The sequence below is a fragment of the Coregonus lavaretus genome (assembly GCF_964263955.1).
Source record: "Coregonus lavaretus genome assembly, chromosome: 17".
In the NCBI taxonomy this organism is placed as follows: Eukaryota; Metazoa; Chordata; class Actinopteri; order Salmoniformes; family Salmonidae; genus Coregonus; species Coregonus lavaretus.
In genome coordinates, this window is record NC_140004.1 from 35,011,037 (window position 1) to 35,029,117 (window position 18,081).

At 43.6% G+C, this 18,081-nt stretch overlaps 1 pseudogene across 1 annotated transcript in view; it reads right to left on the reverse strand.

Moving 5' to 3' along the window:
• LOC311144382 (aminopeptidase O-like) overlaps positions 1 to 18,081 on the reverse strand; it is a 122,669-nt pseudogene that overhangs the window by 46,163 nt on the left and 58,425 nt on the right. Inside the window, exons 3-4 of the transcript in view lie at positions 12,941 to 12,978; positions 11,036 to 11,096 (exon numbers count right to left, since the gene is read on the reverse strand). The product of the transcript in view is annotated as an aminopeptidase O-like (transcript). The remainder of the gene's footprint in view (positions 1 to 11,035; positions 11,097 to 12,940; positions 12,979 to 18,081) is intronic.

Below are 18,081 nucleotides of genomic sequence, written 5' to 3' on the forward strand. Positions count from 1 at the left end.
GATATACCTGCTGGAGCGCATACTACGGGTGGGTGTTGCTATGGTGACCAATGAGCTAAGATAAGGCGGGGATTTGCCTAGAAGTGATTTATAGATGACCTGGAGCCAGTGGGTTTGGCGACGAATATGTAGTGAGGGCCAGCCAACGAGAGCGTACAGGTCACAATGGTGGGTAGTATATGGGGCTTTGGTGACAAAACAGATGGCACTGTGATAGACTACATCCAATTTGCTGAGTAGAGTGTTGGAGGCTATTTTGTAAATGACATCACCGAAGTCAAGGATCGGTAGGATAGTCAGTTTTACGAGGGCATGTTTAGCAGCATGAGTGAAGGAGGCTTTGTTGCAAAATGGGAAGCCGTTTCTAGATTTAACTTTGGATTGGAGATGCTTAATGTGAGTCAGGAAGGTGAGTTTACGGTCTAACCAGACACCTAGGTATTTGTAGTTGTCCACATATTCTAAGTCAGACCCACCGAGAGTAGTGATTCTAGTCGGGCGGGCGGGTGAAAGCAGCGTTCGATTGAAGAGCATGCATTTAGTTTTACTAGCGTTTAAGAGCAGTTGGAGGCCACGGAAGGAGTGTTGTATGGCATTGAAGCTTGTTTGGAGGTTTGTTAACACAGTTCAATGAAGGGCCAGATGTATACAAAATGGTGTCGTCTGCGTAGAGGTGGATCTGAGAGTCACCAGCAGCAAGAGCGACATCATTGATATACACAGAGAATAGAGTCGGCCCCAGAATTTAACCCTGTGGCACCCCCATAGAGTCAAAGAGGAGCTTTAAAAACTTAAGTGAACAGGCTTTTTCACATTATCTTTATTTTAGTGACCTTGATTGTACTTCAGCTATCCTTGAACCTGATTTAGCTATCAGCCTTTTTGCAGATGTCTTGAATACTATTGTGGATAATCATGCTCCGTTCAAAAAAAAGAAGGTTTAAAGGTAAGTCGAATGCCTGTTGCACTCCGGAAATATCAGAAGTCATTCATAAAAGAGATGATGCTCGGGTCAAGGCCAGCAACACAGGCTTAGGCCCGGACTGGCAAGCTTTATGCAACTGAGGAATCATTGTGTAAGACAAATCATAAAGGCTAAATCATATTATTATGTAACCGCTCTTTCGGATTGTAATGGGAACCTGGCAAAATTCTGGAAAACTTTCAAATCCCTGAAGGGTTCTACTTCCTTCTCTCTCCCACAACAAATTAATTCAGACACTGGCCTCATTACAGAAAAAATATGCCATTGTTGATGCATTTAATCACCATTTTATTTCAGCGGGCTCTCTCTTGATACTGGTCTGGATGCTGATAGGGGAAACTTGCTGAATGATGATAGAAATGATAGACAAAGCTTTTCTTTTAGGCTATTTACAGAAAAATAAGTCCTGGATGCTTTGCTAACGATAGACAACAAGAAATCCACAGGGGCCGACCAATTGGATCCTGGTCTGCTGAAGTGTGCAGCGCCCATCATTGTTGTTATCAGGAAATATTCCAAAAGTATTGAAATCAGCTCTTGTGCAGGTGGGCGGGGGTATTTGTGATCTTAATAATTTCAAGGCTTCCTTGTCTAGCTAATTCCTGAATCCTTGGTAAATGTGCAACTTTGCTATTTTTTTATCTGAGGAATGTATTTGGAATGTAATCCAATCAGGGTTTAGGCCTGGACATAGCACTTTTACAGCAACCACTTTAGTTGTTAATGATCTTGTCGAAGCTTTAGACACTAAAATGAAATGCGCTGCTTTGTTTGTGGACCTGTCAAAAGCTTTTGATACTGTTGATCATGCTATTTTATTGAATAAGTTGTCCTCGATAGGCCTGAGCTCTGACGCCTGTTCATGATTTCATGATTATCTTAGTAACAGAGCTCAGGCCATCGGGATTGATGGGGTTAAGTCTGAATTTCTTCATGTGCATAAAGGTGTGTAGGTACCTGCAAACTTGAATTAAAGGGTAACTACACTCAAAAATACACAATTCTTAGATTTTCTCCAGACCTCAAAAGTGGTCTCCTGATGTGGTTTAGGCATTGTTATGGACTTATAACATCAAATATTGTTGTTTTTTCAAATAAAAAGTGTGACTTGGGAAAAATCTCAAACGTGAATTTCTGACTCAGTTGACAGCCTATATACCTGTTTCAATAGCAGGCCTACTAATAGGCAACTTGCACAGTACAGCTTGGGTTGGCCTAACTGTTAAAGACCAATATAGGATTTATAATTTTAGGTCATTCAAAGTGTATGTCACTGTTTCTAAATTTTTCACACAGGGCGCCTTTCCTTCACCAGGCGGGCCATTTGGAATCATTTTGGAAAAATGTGAGTATACACCACTTCACACACACATACAGTTGTAAGCTCTAGCAGCGATGCAGCTGTCAACATTCCTGGTTCAATACTAACGTTGTCTGTGAGTGTGTTTGCGTGTTTATGTGTGTGTATACAAATTAATCTAGTCTTGTGTGTTAATGTGAGAGAGAGAGAGAGAGAGAGAGAGAGAGAGCGAGAGCGAGAGAGAAAGAGCGAGAGAGAGCGAGAGAGAGCGAGAGAGAGCGAGAGGGTAGGGTAGAATGTAGTGAGCGTTGAGGCAGTAAAGTCCCATTGTGTTGGAGGATACCACACATAGCTGTTTTACAGCCTAGAAAACTGCTGCCAATCGCTGCATAGCAAGGCTTTTGTACTCCTGAAAGATAGACACAGACACACATACACACACACAACCCTTTCATAGCCTAGGGCCCACTTGTAAAAACACTCCAAGTGCTCAAAGACAATAGAGATGCACGCTACAAGCTCAAACACACACATACACTACATGACCAAAAGAATGTGGACACCTGCTTGTCAAACATCTCATTCCAAAATCATGGGCATTAATATGGAGTTGGTCCCCCATTTTCTGCTATAACAGCCTCCACTCTTCTGGGAAGGCTTTCCACTAGATGTTGAAACATTGCTGCGGGGACTTGCTTCCATTCAGCCACAAGAGCATTAGTGAGGTCGGGCACTGATGTTGGGCGATTAGGCCTGGCTCGCAGTCGGCATTCCAATTCATCCCAAAGGTGTTCGATGGGGTTGAGGTCAGGGCTCTCTGCAGGCCTGTCAAGTTCTTCCTCAATCTCGACAAACCATTTCTGTATGGTCCTCGATTTGTGCACGGGGTCATTGTCATGCTGAAACAGGAAAGGTCCTTCCCCAAACTGTTGCCACCAAGTTGGAAGCACAGAATCATCGAGAATGTCATTGCATTCTGTAGCGTTAAGATTTTGGGCCAAACTATGAAAAACAGCCCCAGACCATTATTCCTCCTCCACCAAACTTTACGGTTGGCACTATGAATTTGGGCAGGTAGCATTCTCCTGGCATCCGCCAAACCCAGATTCGTCCATTGGACTGCCAGATGGTGAAGCATGATTCATCACTCCAGAGAACACATTTCCACTACCACTACTCCAGAGTCCAATGATGACGAAATTTACACCACTCCAGCCGACGCTTGACATTGCGCATGGTGATTTTAGGCTTGTGTGCGTCTGCTCGGCCATGGAACCCCATTTTATGAAGCTCCCGACAAACAGTTATTGAGCTGACGTTGCTTCCAGAGGCAGTTTGGAACTCGGCAACCGAGGACATATTTTGATTGACATATTTTCATTAAAAACATTATTTTGATTAATTTATTGGTACTATTTTTATTGGTACTATGAAAACTTGAGCGTGCATAACTATTCACCCCCCCCCCCCCCCCAACTTTTGCAATTACAGCTGCAAGTCTCTTGGGTATGTCTCTATAAGCTTGACACATCTGGCCACTGGGATTTTTTATACTATTCCAGGTATTCCTTAAAGATGTAGGGTTTCAAGTGTCTCCGGAAGGTGGTCAGTCCTGGCGTCGTAGGGAAGCTTGTTCCACCATTGGGGTGCCAGAGCAGTGAATAGCTTTGACTGGGCTGAGCGGGAACTTTGCTTCCGTAGAGGTAGGGGAGCTAGCAGGCCAGAGGTGGATGAACATAGTGCCCTCGTTTGGGTGTAGGGTCTGATCAGAGCCTGAAGATAAGGAAGTGTCGTTCCCCTCACAGCTCCGTAGGCAAGCACCATGGTCTTGTAGTAGATGCGAGCCTCAACTGGAAGCCAGTGGAGTGTGCGGAGGAGCGGGGTGACATGAGAGAACTTGGGAAGGTTGAACACCAGACGGGCTGCAGCGTTCTGGATAAGTTGTAGGGGTTTAATGGCACAGGCAGGGAGCCCAGCCAACAGCGAGTTGCAGTAAGCGAAGTGCCTGGATTAGGACCTGTGCCGCTTTCTGTGTAAGGTAGGGTCGTACTCTGCGAATGTTGTAGAGCATGAACCTGCAGGATCGGGTCACCGCTTTGATGTTAGCGGAGAGGTGTTGTCCAGTGTCACGCCAAGGTTCTTTGCACTCTGGGAGGAGGACACAATGGAGTTGTCAACCGTGATGGCGAGATCATGGAGCGGGCAGTCCTTCCCCGGAAGGAAGATCAGCTCCGTCTTGCCAAGGTTCAGCTTGAGGTGGTGATCCGACATCCACACTGATATGTCTGCCAGACATGCAGAGATGCGATTCCCCACCTGGTTATCAGAAGGTGGAAAGGACAAAATTATTTGTGTGTCGTCTGCGTAGCAATGATAGGAGAGACCATGTGAGGATATGACAGAGCCAAGTGACTTGGTGTATAGAGAGAATAGGAGAGGGCCTAGAACTGAGCCCTGTGGGACACCAGTGGTGAGAGCACGTGGTGCGGAGACAGATTCTCGCCACGCCACCTGGTAGGAGTGACCTGTCAGGTAGGACGCAATCCAAGAGTGAGCAGCGCCGGAGATGCCCAACTCGGAGAGGGTGGAGAGGAGGATCTGATGGTTCACAGTATCAAAGGCAGCGGATAGGTCTAGAAGGATAAGAGCAGAGGAGAGAGAGTTAGCTTTAGCAGTGTGGAGAGCCTCCGTGACACAGAGAAGAGCAGTCTCAGTTGAATGACCAGTCTTGAAACCTGACTGGTTTGGATCAAGAAGGTAATTCTGAGAGAGATAGCATGAGAGTTGGCTAGAGACGGCATGCTCAAGAGTTGGAGAGAAAAGAAAGAAGGGATACTGGTCTGTAGTTGTTGACATCGGAGGGATCGAGTGTAGGTTTTTTGAGGAGGGGTGGAACTCTCGCTCTCTTGAAGACGGAAGGGACATGGCCAGCGGTCAAGGATGAGTTGATGAACGTGGTGAGGTAAGGGAGAAGTTCTCCGGAAATGATCTGGAGAAGAGAGGAGGGGATAGGGTCAAGCGGGCATGTTGTTGGGCGGCCGGCCGTCACAAGTCGCAAGATTTCATCTGGAGAGAGAGGGGAGAAAGAAGTCAAAGCATAGGGTAGGGCAGTGTGAGCAGGACCAGCGGTGTCATTTGACTTAATAAATGAGGATCGGATGTCGTCAACCTTTTAAAAATGGTTGACGAAGTCATCCACAGAGAGGGAGGAGGGAGGGGGAGGAGGAGGAGGATTCAGCAGGGAGGAGAAGGTGGCAAAGAGCTTCCTAGGGATAGAGGCAGAGGCTTGAAATTTAGAGTGGTAGAAAGTGGCTTTAGCAGCGGAAACAGAGGAAGAGAATGTAGAGAGGAGGGAGTGAAAAGATGACAGGTCTGCAGGGAGTCTAGTTTTCCTCCATTTCCGCTTGGCTGCCCGGAGCCCTCTTCTGTGACCTCGCAATGAGTCGTCAAGCCACAGAGCAGGAGGGGAGGACCGAGCCAGCCGGATAGGGGACATAGAGAGTCAAAAGATGCAGAAAGGGAGGAGAGGAGGGTTGAGGAGGCAGAATCAGGAGATCGGAGGGAGAAGGATTTAGCAGAGGGAAGAGATGATAGGATGGAAGAGGAGAGAGTAGCGGGAGAGAGAGTGAAGGTTGCGACGGCACATTACCATCTGAGTAGGGGCAGAGTGTGTAGTGTTGGAGGAGAGCGAGAGAGGGGAGTTGTAGTGAGATTAGTAGAAGAACAGCATCTAGTAAAGATGAGGTCAAGCGTATTGCCTGCCTTGTGAGTAGGGGGGGGACGGTGAGAGGGTGAGGTCAAAAGAGGAAAGGAGTGGAAAGAAGGAGGCAGAGAGAAATGAGTCAAAGGCAGACGTAGGGAGGTTAAAGTCACCCAGAACTGTGACGGGTGAGCCATCCTCAGGAAAGGAACTTATCAAGGCGTCAAGCTCATTGATGAACTCTCCAAGGGAACCTGGAGGGCAATAAATGACAAGGATGTTAAGCTTGAATGGGCTAGTGACTGTGACAGCATGGATTTCAAATGAGGAGATAAACAGATGGGTCAAGGGAAAAAGAGAGAATGTCCACTTGGGAGAGATGAGGATTCCTGTGCCACCGCCGTGCTGACCAGATGCTCTCGGGGTATGCGAGAACACATGGTCAGACGAGGAAAGAGCAGTAGGAGTAGCAGTGTTGTCTGTGGTAATCCATGTTTCCGTCAGCGCCAAGAAGTCGAGGGACTGGAGGGTAGCATAGGCTGAGATGAACTCTGCCTTGTTGCCCGCAGAACGGCAGTTCCAGAGGCTGCCAGAGACCTGGAACTCCACGTGGGTGGTGCGCGCAGGGACCACCAGATTAGAGTAGCAGCAGCCACGTGGTGTGAAGCGTTTGTATGGCCTGTGCAGAGAGGAGAGAACAGGGATAGACAGACACATAATTGACAGGCTACAGAAAAAGGCTACAATAATGCAAAGGAGATTGGAACGAAATGAACTAAACATCTGGGAAAGCGAGAGAGCGGGGCCTCCCTCACTTATGTTTCACTGAAACACTCAAATATAACTCCCAACTTCCACTTTAGAAATTATAATTGTTGTAAACTACATCGGTTCAATGTTTTCTAGGAATAGACTCTATCTTAGTTTATTCAGCTAGCTAACTTGGTACAGTATTCTTCCATGAAAACCGCCAGGGCACCGAATCCTATGACGCCATAGCCAACTAGCATGCCAGCCTCCAATGACACGGTTTAGCACCAATACTCGGTTACAACAAACCACCAGTGTGTTAACACACCAAGCAGATCATTCGTGTCGTGTCTAACGTTGTGTAAAGTTTTGGGTTAGTTTTGACAGTTTGAGTGAGTACGTCGTCAACTTATTCAGCCAGTTAGTTAGCTAGAATAGTTAGCATACTAGCTAGCCATTGCTCTCTGCCAACGAACCAACCCCTCCTCCCACGACACGAACACACGGAGAGAGCCAAGCTAATGTTAACTAGTCACCCATGTCCCGAATTCCCTTGAACGACTCTGGTTACCAGTATGTAAAAAACAAAACAAAAATAAATGTAGGTTATAACTTAGCATTAGTAGCTAATGTTAGCCAGTTAAATGCAAAGCTAGCCACTAAATCGATTCAGGCAGTTCGCGTCTGTCCCAACGGAGAGAAAGCGTCTCCAAATCTTACTGCTAGGTTGTTCCAGCTATTGTGTAGTTAGCTATCCAGGTAGCAACAAGCTAGCTACATTTCGAGTACAGTAGCTACTAACTACCTAACGTTAACACTTCAGATAATGAGGTTAGAAAAACAGCTGAATGGTAGGTAGCTAGCTGGCATAATTACAGGTACTCTTAAGTGTGAAATAACATTGGAAAAAACTATCCACAGTTGCTAATAGTTACCAGTAGCTACCCGCTACCCAAACGTGTTTGCTTATTTATTTTCTTTAAGCAATGGCTTTTTTCTGGCCACTCTTCCGTAAAGCCAGCTCTGTGGAGTGTACGGCTTAAAGTGGTCCTATGGACAGATACTCCAATCTCCGCTGTGGAGCTTTGCAGCTCCTTCAAGGTTATCTTTGGTCTCTTTGTTGCCTCTCTGATTAATGCCCTCCTTGCCTGGTCTGTGAGTTTTGGTGGGCAGCCCTCTCTTGGCAGGTTTGTTGTGGTGCCATATTCATTCCATTTTTTAATAATGGATTTAATGGTGCTCTGTGGGATGTTCAAAGTTTCTGATATTTTTTTATAACCCAACCCTGATCTGTACTTCTCAACAATTCTCCTTGGTCTTTATGGTACCGCTTGCTTGCTGGTGCCCCTTGCTTATTGATGTTGCAGACTCTGGGGCCTTTCAGAACAGGTGTATATATACTGAGATCATGTGACAATTAGATTGCACACGGGTGGACTTTATTTAACTAATTATGTGACTTCTGAAGGTAATTGGTTGCACCCGATCTTCTTTAGGGGCTTCATTGCAAAGGGGGTGAATACATATGCACGCACCACTTTGCCGTTATTAATTTTTTTGAATTTCTTTAAACAAGTTATTTTTTTCATTTCACTTCACCAATTTGGACTATTTTGTGTATGTCCTTTACATGAAATCCAAATAAAAATCCATTTAAATTACAGGTTGTAATGCAACAAAATAAGCTGTTTTCTAGTGACTTTTATTTGGATACATCCATAACAATGAGCTAATGAGGCGGGTTTTCGCCTGGCATAGAGAATGTGCTCACTCGTCAGGACACTGTTGTTCAGAGGAGCTAGCAAACAACACAGCTAAAGTAACACAATCACTTCAAACTGAAGCTGGAAAGACTGCAAATTAGCTGCGTTTCGTTTTACCTTTTTCCAATGGCCATTTTTTTTGTAAATATGCATAAAATGAGGCCAGCTGATTCATGATTTCGACCGTCTGAGAAACGCTGCCTGCCTTTATGTCTCGTCCGGATTCCCGACACGTTCATTACTATGGGATAGCAGGAGATCGAATTTGAATATTGAAACAGTATTGCAAATGTCGGAGAGACAGACAGCAAGGTTTATACAAATCTCCACTGTTGAAAACTAAATGTTAGACTAATAAAAATGTGAGATAATGTCTAGATGCTTTTTATAGTGGAGATCAAGTTTATAAAGTGCCTGACTGGGTTGATGAGACAGTGGATTGCGCAGTCAGATGGAACAGAGTAAATAGTTATTTTAAGTCATAGATTTAGCCGGTGGTAATTTGTGGAATAGACACCATATGGAATGCGGTTTTAACCATTCAGCATTCAGGATTAAACCCACTCGTTGTAAAATGTTTATTATTAGGTCTCCAAACTGTTTCCTGCCATTTTCTATTTCCAGCCATGTTCAAGTACAATGTATTGTTAACCTTAGAGTAATGGATCAAGTGAAGGAATGAAAAAGGACTGTATCTAAAAGGGTCAGATTGATCCAGGTTCTGCCACTGTTACCAACACATCAAACATGGAAAAAAAAAACACTGACCATTAGCCAATCAGCTGTCACTCACACCATTGATTAGCCAATTGAGTGTCAGCAAACACAGCTCTCCGATCAATTGACCGCCAAGCATTCCGAGGTTGGGATTATGACAATTTCCCAGTGAATATTACAGGAGGTGACGGTTGCCAGACAGTGGAACACTACGAGGTAATCAAATCAAATCAAATCAAATTGTATTGGCCACATGCGCCGAATACAACAGGTGCAGACATTACAGTGAAATGCTTACTTACAGCCCTTAACCAACAGTGCATTTATTTTTAACAAAAAAGTAAAAATAAAACAACAACAAAAAAAGTGTTGAGAAAAAAAGAGCAGAAGTAAAATAAAATAACAGTAGGGAGGCTATATATACAGGGGGGTACCGGTGCAGAGTCAATGTGCGGGGGCACCGGCTAGTTGAGGTAGTTGAAGTAATATGTACATGTGGGTAGAGTTAAAGTGACTATGTATAAATAATTAACAGAGTAGCAGCAGCATAAAAGGATGGGGTGGGGGGGCAGTGCAAATAGTCCGGGTAACCATGATTAGCTGTTCATGGTAACTAAGATCAGTTACCATGCTGATTAGGAGTAGTCGTTAGAGTAGATTGATTGTGAGGTGGTCAGGGGAGTTAGAGGGCTGTGGCTAGCAGAGAGCTGAGAATTGGAGGGCTGTGACTAGCAGAGAGCTGAGAGTTGGAGGGCTGTGACTAGCAGAGAGCTGAGAGTTGGAGGTTTGTGACTAGCAGAGAGCTGAGAGTTGGAGGGCTGTGACTAGCAGAGAGCTGAGAGTTGGAGGGCTGTGAAAAGAAAAGAGCTGAGAGTTGGAGGGCTGTGACTAGCAGAGAGCTGAGATTTGGAGGAATGTGACTAGCAGAGTGCTGAGAGTTGGATGGCTGTGACTTACAGAGAGCTGAGAGTTAGAGGGCTGTGACTAGCTGTGACTAGCAGAGAGCTGAGAGTTGTCAAGCCTTACATTGTATCTATGCACTGGGAGTTCCTAATGAAAAGAGAAGCATAGCACCATTCACATCCACTTATGTCAATGCAAGAGAGATGAGTAATTTGTGCAAAATACCTTATTTGAACACCAAGAAGTAGAAAGAGAGTGAGAGAGAAAGAGAGAGAGAGAGAGAGAGAGAGAGAGAGAGAGAGAGAGAGACTATTTACACATCATTACAACATTGTATATAGACATAATATGACATTTGAATAGTTTTTATTATTTTGGAACTGTAGTGTAATGTTTACTGTACATTTTGTATTGTTTATTTCACTTTAGTTTATTATCTATTTCACTTGCTTTGGCAATGTAAACATATGTTTCCCATGCAAATAAAGTCCCTTAAATTAAAATTGAGAGAGAGAGGGAGAGAGAGAGAGAGAGAGAGAGAGAGAAGGGGGCGATAGTGTTTGAATGCTCACAAATCTTGTGCATCACATTTTCAATAATGTTCTATTGGTGTTACACATGACCACAATGTTTTCACAGTAATGAAAAATACATCATGAACCAAAAGAGGAATAACTGGTCCAGTGTAGCTCAGTTGTTAGAGCATGGCGCTTGCAATGCCAGGGTTGGGGGTTTGATTCCCACAGGGGACCAGTACAAAAATGTATGCACTCACTACCGTAAGTCGCTCTGGATAAGAGTGTCTGCTAAATGACTAAAATGTAACTGAACTATCTCCACAGTCCAACCTCATCAGTTTAGCATACTAGGCCTTTTCTGACCAGTGTTACTATATACGTTTCAACCACTCAGCTTACCTCAGGGATTCCTGGTCAATCCAGCCAGTCTGCATGAATAGCTTAAAAGGTGAGGCCTTGTCTGGAATACAATGGCAAAACATACACTGAACAAAAATCTAAACGCAACATGTAAAGTGTTGGTTTCATGAGCTGAAATAAAAGATCCCAGAAAAGTTCTATACGCACAATCAATCAATCAATCTATACGCACAAAAACCTTATTTCTCTCAAATGTTGTGCACAAATTTGTTTACATCCCTGTTAGTGAACATTTCTGCATGGCCAAGATAATCCATCCACCTGACAGGTGCGGCATATCAAGAAGCTGATTAAACAGCATGATCATTACACAGGTGCCCCGTGTGCTGGGGACAATAAAAGGCCACTCTAAAATGTGCAGTTTTGTCACACAACACAATGCCACAGATGTCTCAAGTGTTGAGGGAGCATGCAATTGGCATGCTGACTGCAGGAATGTCCCCCAGAGCTGTTGCCAGAGAATTGAATGTTCATTTCTCTACCATAAGCCGCCTCCAATGTCGTTTTAGAGAATTTGGCAGTACGTCCTCACAACCACAGACCACGTGTATGGCATCGTGTTGGTGAGTGGTTTGTGAACAGAGTGCCCCATGGTGGCAGTGGGGTTATGGTATGGGCAGGCATAAGCTACGGACAATGAACACCATTGCATTATATCGATGGCAATTTGAATGCGCACAGAGATAAGTGATGAGATCCTGAGGCCCATTGTCGTGCCATTCATCCGCCGCCATCACCTCATGTTTCAGCATAATAATTTACGGCCCCATGTCGCAAGGTTCTGTACACAATTCCTGGAAGCTGAAAATGTCCCAGTTCTTCCATGGCCTGCATACTCACCAGATATGTCACCCATTGAGCATGTTTGGGATGCTCTGGATTGATGTGTACAATAGCATATTCCAGTTCCTGCCAATATCCAGTAACTTCACACAGCCATTTAGGAGGAGTGGGACAACATTCCACAGGACACAATCAACAGCCTGATCAACTCTATGCGAAGGAGATGTGTCACGCTGCATGAGGCAAATGGTGGTCACACCAGATACTGACTGGTTTTCTGATCCACGCCCCTACCTTTTTTTAAAGGTATCTGTGACCAGCAGATGCATATCTGTATTCCCAGTCATGTGAAATCCATAGATTATGGCCTAATGAATTTATTTCAATTGACTGATTTGCTTACATGAACTGTAATTCAGTAAAATATTTGAAATTGTTGCACGTTACCACTGTTATTACCTAAGACACAATGATAAAACATAATCCTGGGAAAATAGTTATCGTAATGTCAAAAAACAATTGGGCAAAACCTTCAAATAGTAGAAATGGGAAATTCAGGCACACACCCAACCGCCCACACATATTCACACACACGTATGCATGCACGCGCACCTGCACACGTCTCCTAAGTATGTCTCAGTCTCTTTCAGTCCATGGTGTTTACAGTTGGAGGCAGCAGACACAAATATTGAACGTCCGTAACTCTCCCTCCAGCTCTCACTTTAATTCAATCAATCTGCTCTGGACACAGGCTACAGCACCGGCAGGGAGAAGACACTGCTTTGAGAGGAGGGAGGATGGGGAGAAAGGGAGTGAGAAAGATAGAAAGACAGAGACAAAAGGAGAGACCGATACTGAAGTGGGAAAGAGGCAAGGAGAGAAAGATGGAATAGAAAGGAGAAAGATTATAAATTAAAGAGGAGAGAAAGAGAGGGACTGAGAGGAAGAGATAGCAGAGAGAGAGAGTATTTCTCCTTTCCACATTCAGTAAACATCAGTGGGAAAAGGTGTACACAGGATCTGTCCATTTGGCTGGTGCTTCACTAGTATTTTTGTCTGGGTTTACAGTTGTCAGTTTATGCAATACTCATATCAACTTACCTCTCCATGTCAAAAAAGGTCTCCAGCAGCAAGAAATCCTGAACCAAAACATGAATGATTAATTAAGTGTAGTTCAGCGCATGTATGTATCAGTATGCATGTACAATGGCTTGCAAAAGTATTCACCCCCCTTGGCATTTTTCCTATTTTGTTGCCTTACAACCTGGAATTAAAATAGATTTTGGGGGGGTTTGTAGCATTTGATTTACACAACATGCCTACCACTTTGAAGATGCTAAATATGTTTTATTGTAAAACAAACAAAAAATAAGACAAAAAAAACAGAAAACTTGAGCGTGCATAACTATTCACCCCCCCAAAGTCAATACTTTGTAGAGCCACCTTTTGCAGCAATTACAGCTGCAAGTCTCTTGGGGTATGTCTCTATAAGCTTGGCACATCTAGCCATTGGGAGTTTTGCTCAAGGCAAAACTGCTCCAGCTCCTTCAAGTTGGATGGGTTCTACTGGTGTACAGCAATCTTTAAGTCATACCACAGATTCTCAATTGGATTGAGGTCTGGGCTTTGACTCGGCCATTCCAAGACATTTAAATGTTTCCCCTTTTAAACCACTCAAGTGTTGCTTTAGCAGTATGCTTAGGGTCATTGTCCTGCTGGAAGGTGAACCTCCTTCCCAGTCTCAAATCTCTGGAAGACTGAAACAGGTTTCCCTCAAGAACTTCCCTGTACTTAGCGCCATCCATCATTCCTTCAATTCTGACCAGTTTCCCAGTCCCTGCCACTGTGGGGATGGTGTTCTCGGGGTGATGAGAGGTGTTGGGTTTGCGCCAGACATAGCGTTTTCCTTGATGGCCAAAAAGCTCAATTTTAGTCTCATCTGACCAGAGTACCTTCTTCCATATGTTTGGGGATTCTCCCACATGGCTTTTGGCGAACACCAAACTTGTTTGCTTATTTTTTTCTTTAAGCAATGGCTTTTTTCTGGCCACTCTTCCGCAAAGCCCAGCTCTGTGGAGTGTACGGCTTAAAGTGGTCCTATGGACAGATACTCCAATCTCCGCTGTGGAGCTTTGCAGCTCCTTCAGGATTATCTTTGGTCTCTTTGTTGCCTCTCTGATTAATGCCCTTCTTGCCTGGTCCATGAGTTTTGGTGAGCGGCCCTCTCTTGGCAGGTTTGTTGTGGTGCCATATTCTTTCCATTTTTTAATAATGGATTTAATTGTGCTCCGTGGGATGTTCAAAGTTTCTGATATTTTTTGATAACCCAACCCTGATCTGTACTTCTCCACAACTTTGTCCCTGACCTGTTTGGAGAGCTCCTTGGTCTTTATGGTGCCACTTGCTTGGTATTGCCCCTTGCTTAATGGTGTTGCAGACTCTGGGGCCTTTCAGAACAGGTGTATATATACTGAAATAATGTGACACTTAGATTGCACACAGGTGGACTTTATTTAACTAATTATGTGACTTCTGAAGGTAATTGGTTGCACCATATCTTATTTAGGGGCTTCATAGCAAAGGGGGTGAATACATATGTACACACCACTTCTCCGTTATTTATTTTTCAGAATTTTCTTATTTCTTCATTTCACTTCACCAATTTGGAACAAAATAGGAAAAACGCCAAGGGGGATGAATACTTTTGCAAGGCACTGTATATAATGTATGTATGTATTGTAAGTGCAATGATTAGTGCTCTTAAAATCCGTAGCCCTTTCCTGCAGTCAATGACCAAAAGCGCCCTCTTTGGCCTCAATGTTATTAATATTTTTCATAATTTCACAATGAATAAAGATTTATTATTTTATTTTTGACAAATATCCGGTGTTTTTATGTCAAACAGTTTTGTTATATTTCAGTCTTCTGTGATGTATATAACGTATAATATTGGGATGCAAACTCAAAATTAAATACATTTCAACTATATATCTGACGTAGTACAGGTGTCTTTTTTAAGCCCATAACCATATGTGTGAGGTACAATGTTCCCTCTAAGCTACAAGCGAGCGCACTGGGCAAAATAAATATCAGCACACTCAGAAAAGCACGAGACTGAACTTCACTCAACTAGAGTTTTCCCAGTTAGTTAACACTATCAATGTTTCCCTTTACTGTGGGAATTGTGATCGAATCAACACAATATTAGCCACTTTCAATGCAACATACCGAAACAAAACGAACTATGCAAGAGATTTTGATGTAGGCAGAACAACTCTGAGTAGGATTCTATTGCATTGACAGGCAGGACTCAGGCCTGTACTCTACACCACAGGAGGTTGGTGGCAACTTTATTGGGGAGGACAGGCTCGTGGCAATAGCTGGAGCGGAATATATGGATTGATATCAAACACATCAAACACATTGGTTCCATGTGTTTGATGCCATTCCATTTACTCCTATCCAGCCATTATTATGAGCCGCCCTCCCCTCAGCAGCCTCCACTGCTCTACACAGACAGGTGTGCCATAACCAATCAGAGCTGCAGTAGGCCTATATGCAAATAGACTATTGCCAAATATGGATCTGTGCCATTCACTTTGAACTGGACTGTTTTTACATCATGAGTGGTCATGAGTAGATGCTCTTGTTTTGAGATCAAAGTGAGAGCTACATGTAGCGACGTGTGCACATTTGGACATTTGTTCATATCCTTTGCTAGTTAGTGAGTTATTAGCCCAGTTATAACTAATTTGTAGTCAGCAATGGGGGAGTGATTGCATACTACAAGCGCAAAAACATGCATTTTTTGACATCTTTGAAAAGCTAGTCAGGTAAAGAGCTTTTCTTTTACTTTAAGGGGCAGTGTTGTATTTTCAGACAGGCTTGAATAAGCTAAGTAGCCAATAGGGGGAGGGAAGCATTTTTTGTCTGATTCTCTGTAATAATGGTATGGGAATAATTATGCATTTTATTTTGTAAAGTGGTTTCTTGCATCAAACAACACAACAACATTTTCAGTCACCTCCTTGTCTGAAGGACAAATGGATAAACAGGTTAATGTCAAGCCCTGCATGTTTTTTTCAAAAGTCTCACGGAATCTAGGCCTACATTGAACACCACACATTGGCTGCTACTGTAGGCTGAACGATAGAACAGCTATTTCCATGTTAAAATGTTATGGGATGCATTTTCTCCATTGTTTTTGATAGTAGGCCTACATCATTATCAAATAGCCACAGTAGCCTACTTGACCACTGTTAAAACTAACTTAAAGCGGGTACAGCCTCAGTGTTCACTGTAAACGCACGCCCCGGAAGTTGCACAGCATTTTCACAACGTTCAAGTTTGTGCTCAGCAGACCTGAAATTTGCTCAGTGTATTCTTTTGTTTCAAAGTAGATTTATTTAAGACTACCAAGAATCACTCTGTGACCCTGATTTAGCCCACTGCAGTAAAAGGTTTTAAGAGTCTATTCACGTAACCGTGCGTCAATCTAATTAACATAATAATAACAATCCCCATCAAAATCCGTCAATTTAAGCTAGAGATATACATTTGTTTGCATGGGCTGCGTCTCAATCCACCACATCCACATATGTTTGCCTTCCGCATCTGCAGTGGAAAGTGGCAGAGCTACAGTGCTCTTTGTCAGACCAGGAGACATCCTGAACATCGGTCTTCTCACGAAAACGTCTGTAGTGTCCTAGTGTTAGCGCAATGACGGGAAGTCTATGAGTATCTGCTAGCATGCTAGCAGATACCCATCTAGTTATTGTGTTAACTCTAGTTAGCAATTGCGCTAGCTCTAGTTAGCAACAGGGGTGAAAGTAAGCCGGTACGGTCCGGTACAGCATCCCGGCCCAAGAAATTGTGGGGGTACGTGGTAAAACGTGAGCCTATCACAATTAACACAAAATGCCAAGAAACCCATAGGCTATTACACCATTATTTAACATTACCGCATGTCAGCCGCATGAAAAATGAGCGAATTGACTTGGTATATGCTCCAAATTGCGTTGCGGTTCAACAATAACTTTTTACCAAGACGTGAGTGGACAAGGCGGAGATGAGTGGCCGAGACCAAGACATGAGTGGACAAGGCGGAAGTGAGTGGCCGAGAAGGAGGCACACGTGGACAACAGTAGACGCATCAATTCAGGCTACAAGTGTAGGCCTAATGACAATCGCAGAATTTCATTACAGGACACGGAGGGGTTTTGTAACAGATGTCTCTTTCCATTCATCAAATTTTGGGTGCACAGTGCACTGTTGAGGTTTGGATGCTGGAATTATTTTGTGTGTAGACGAACGTGCGCGGGTGATTTTTGAAGTGATTGACAATCAGATGAAAACATCATGACTGGTTGTGTTCATGCCACATTAAAAGGTATTGCATGTTTAAAGTGATATGACAATTATTTACTAGGCGTAGGCTACTAGAAATTAAATCTACTTTCACCAGTGGTTAGCAACTGCCTACAAACTGCACACAGAGACATAAAAATGGTATCCACAAGTTAATCTGACTCTGGGGAAGTAGATAAAAGGCCTCATTGCCAAAATCCCAAAGTATCCCTTTAAACAAGGAATGGAAGTATGGAGGTAGTTTTGTGCCAACAAACATATGGGGTTAAATATATGTCCACTTTTATTATTTCCTGAGCTTTCTTATATCTCCTAGATATAGGACAGACACTTCAAAACATTATTCCTTATGATTTATTTTTTGTTGACTGTCTGTTTTTCCATTTATGAATTTGTTCTTTAATGCGTTTCTATTGGCTATAGTGGTAAAGGCCCAATTAAATATTTTATCAAATAATAAAAAATATACCTACAGGGGTCCTAAAATGTTAAATCAAATAGCTAAATGACCCATTGTATGACCATCTTAAAACAATTCCATATGGTAGCTTAGTAGAACCCCCCTCCCCGTGCTTGTGAACCTAGGTCACAGCTATGGGTCTGAACGTGTTTATGAAACATTCATTAATGAATGGGGCCCCGGGTCCTCTACTGCAGGCACCAAGGGCCAGGTGTGATGGCTCACATACCACACATGGACACAAGCACATGCACACACACGGATGCATGCACATGCATGCACACACACACAACTCACACACACACACATACAATCACACGCACACACACATACACACTTCATGCACACACACATAGACACTCACATGCACACACACACACGCCCGCACACACACACACACACACACACACACACA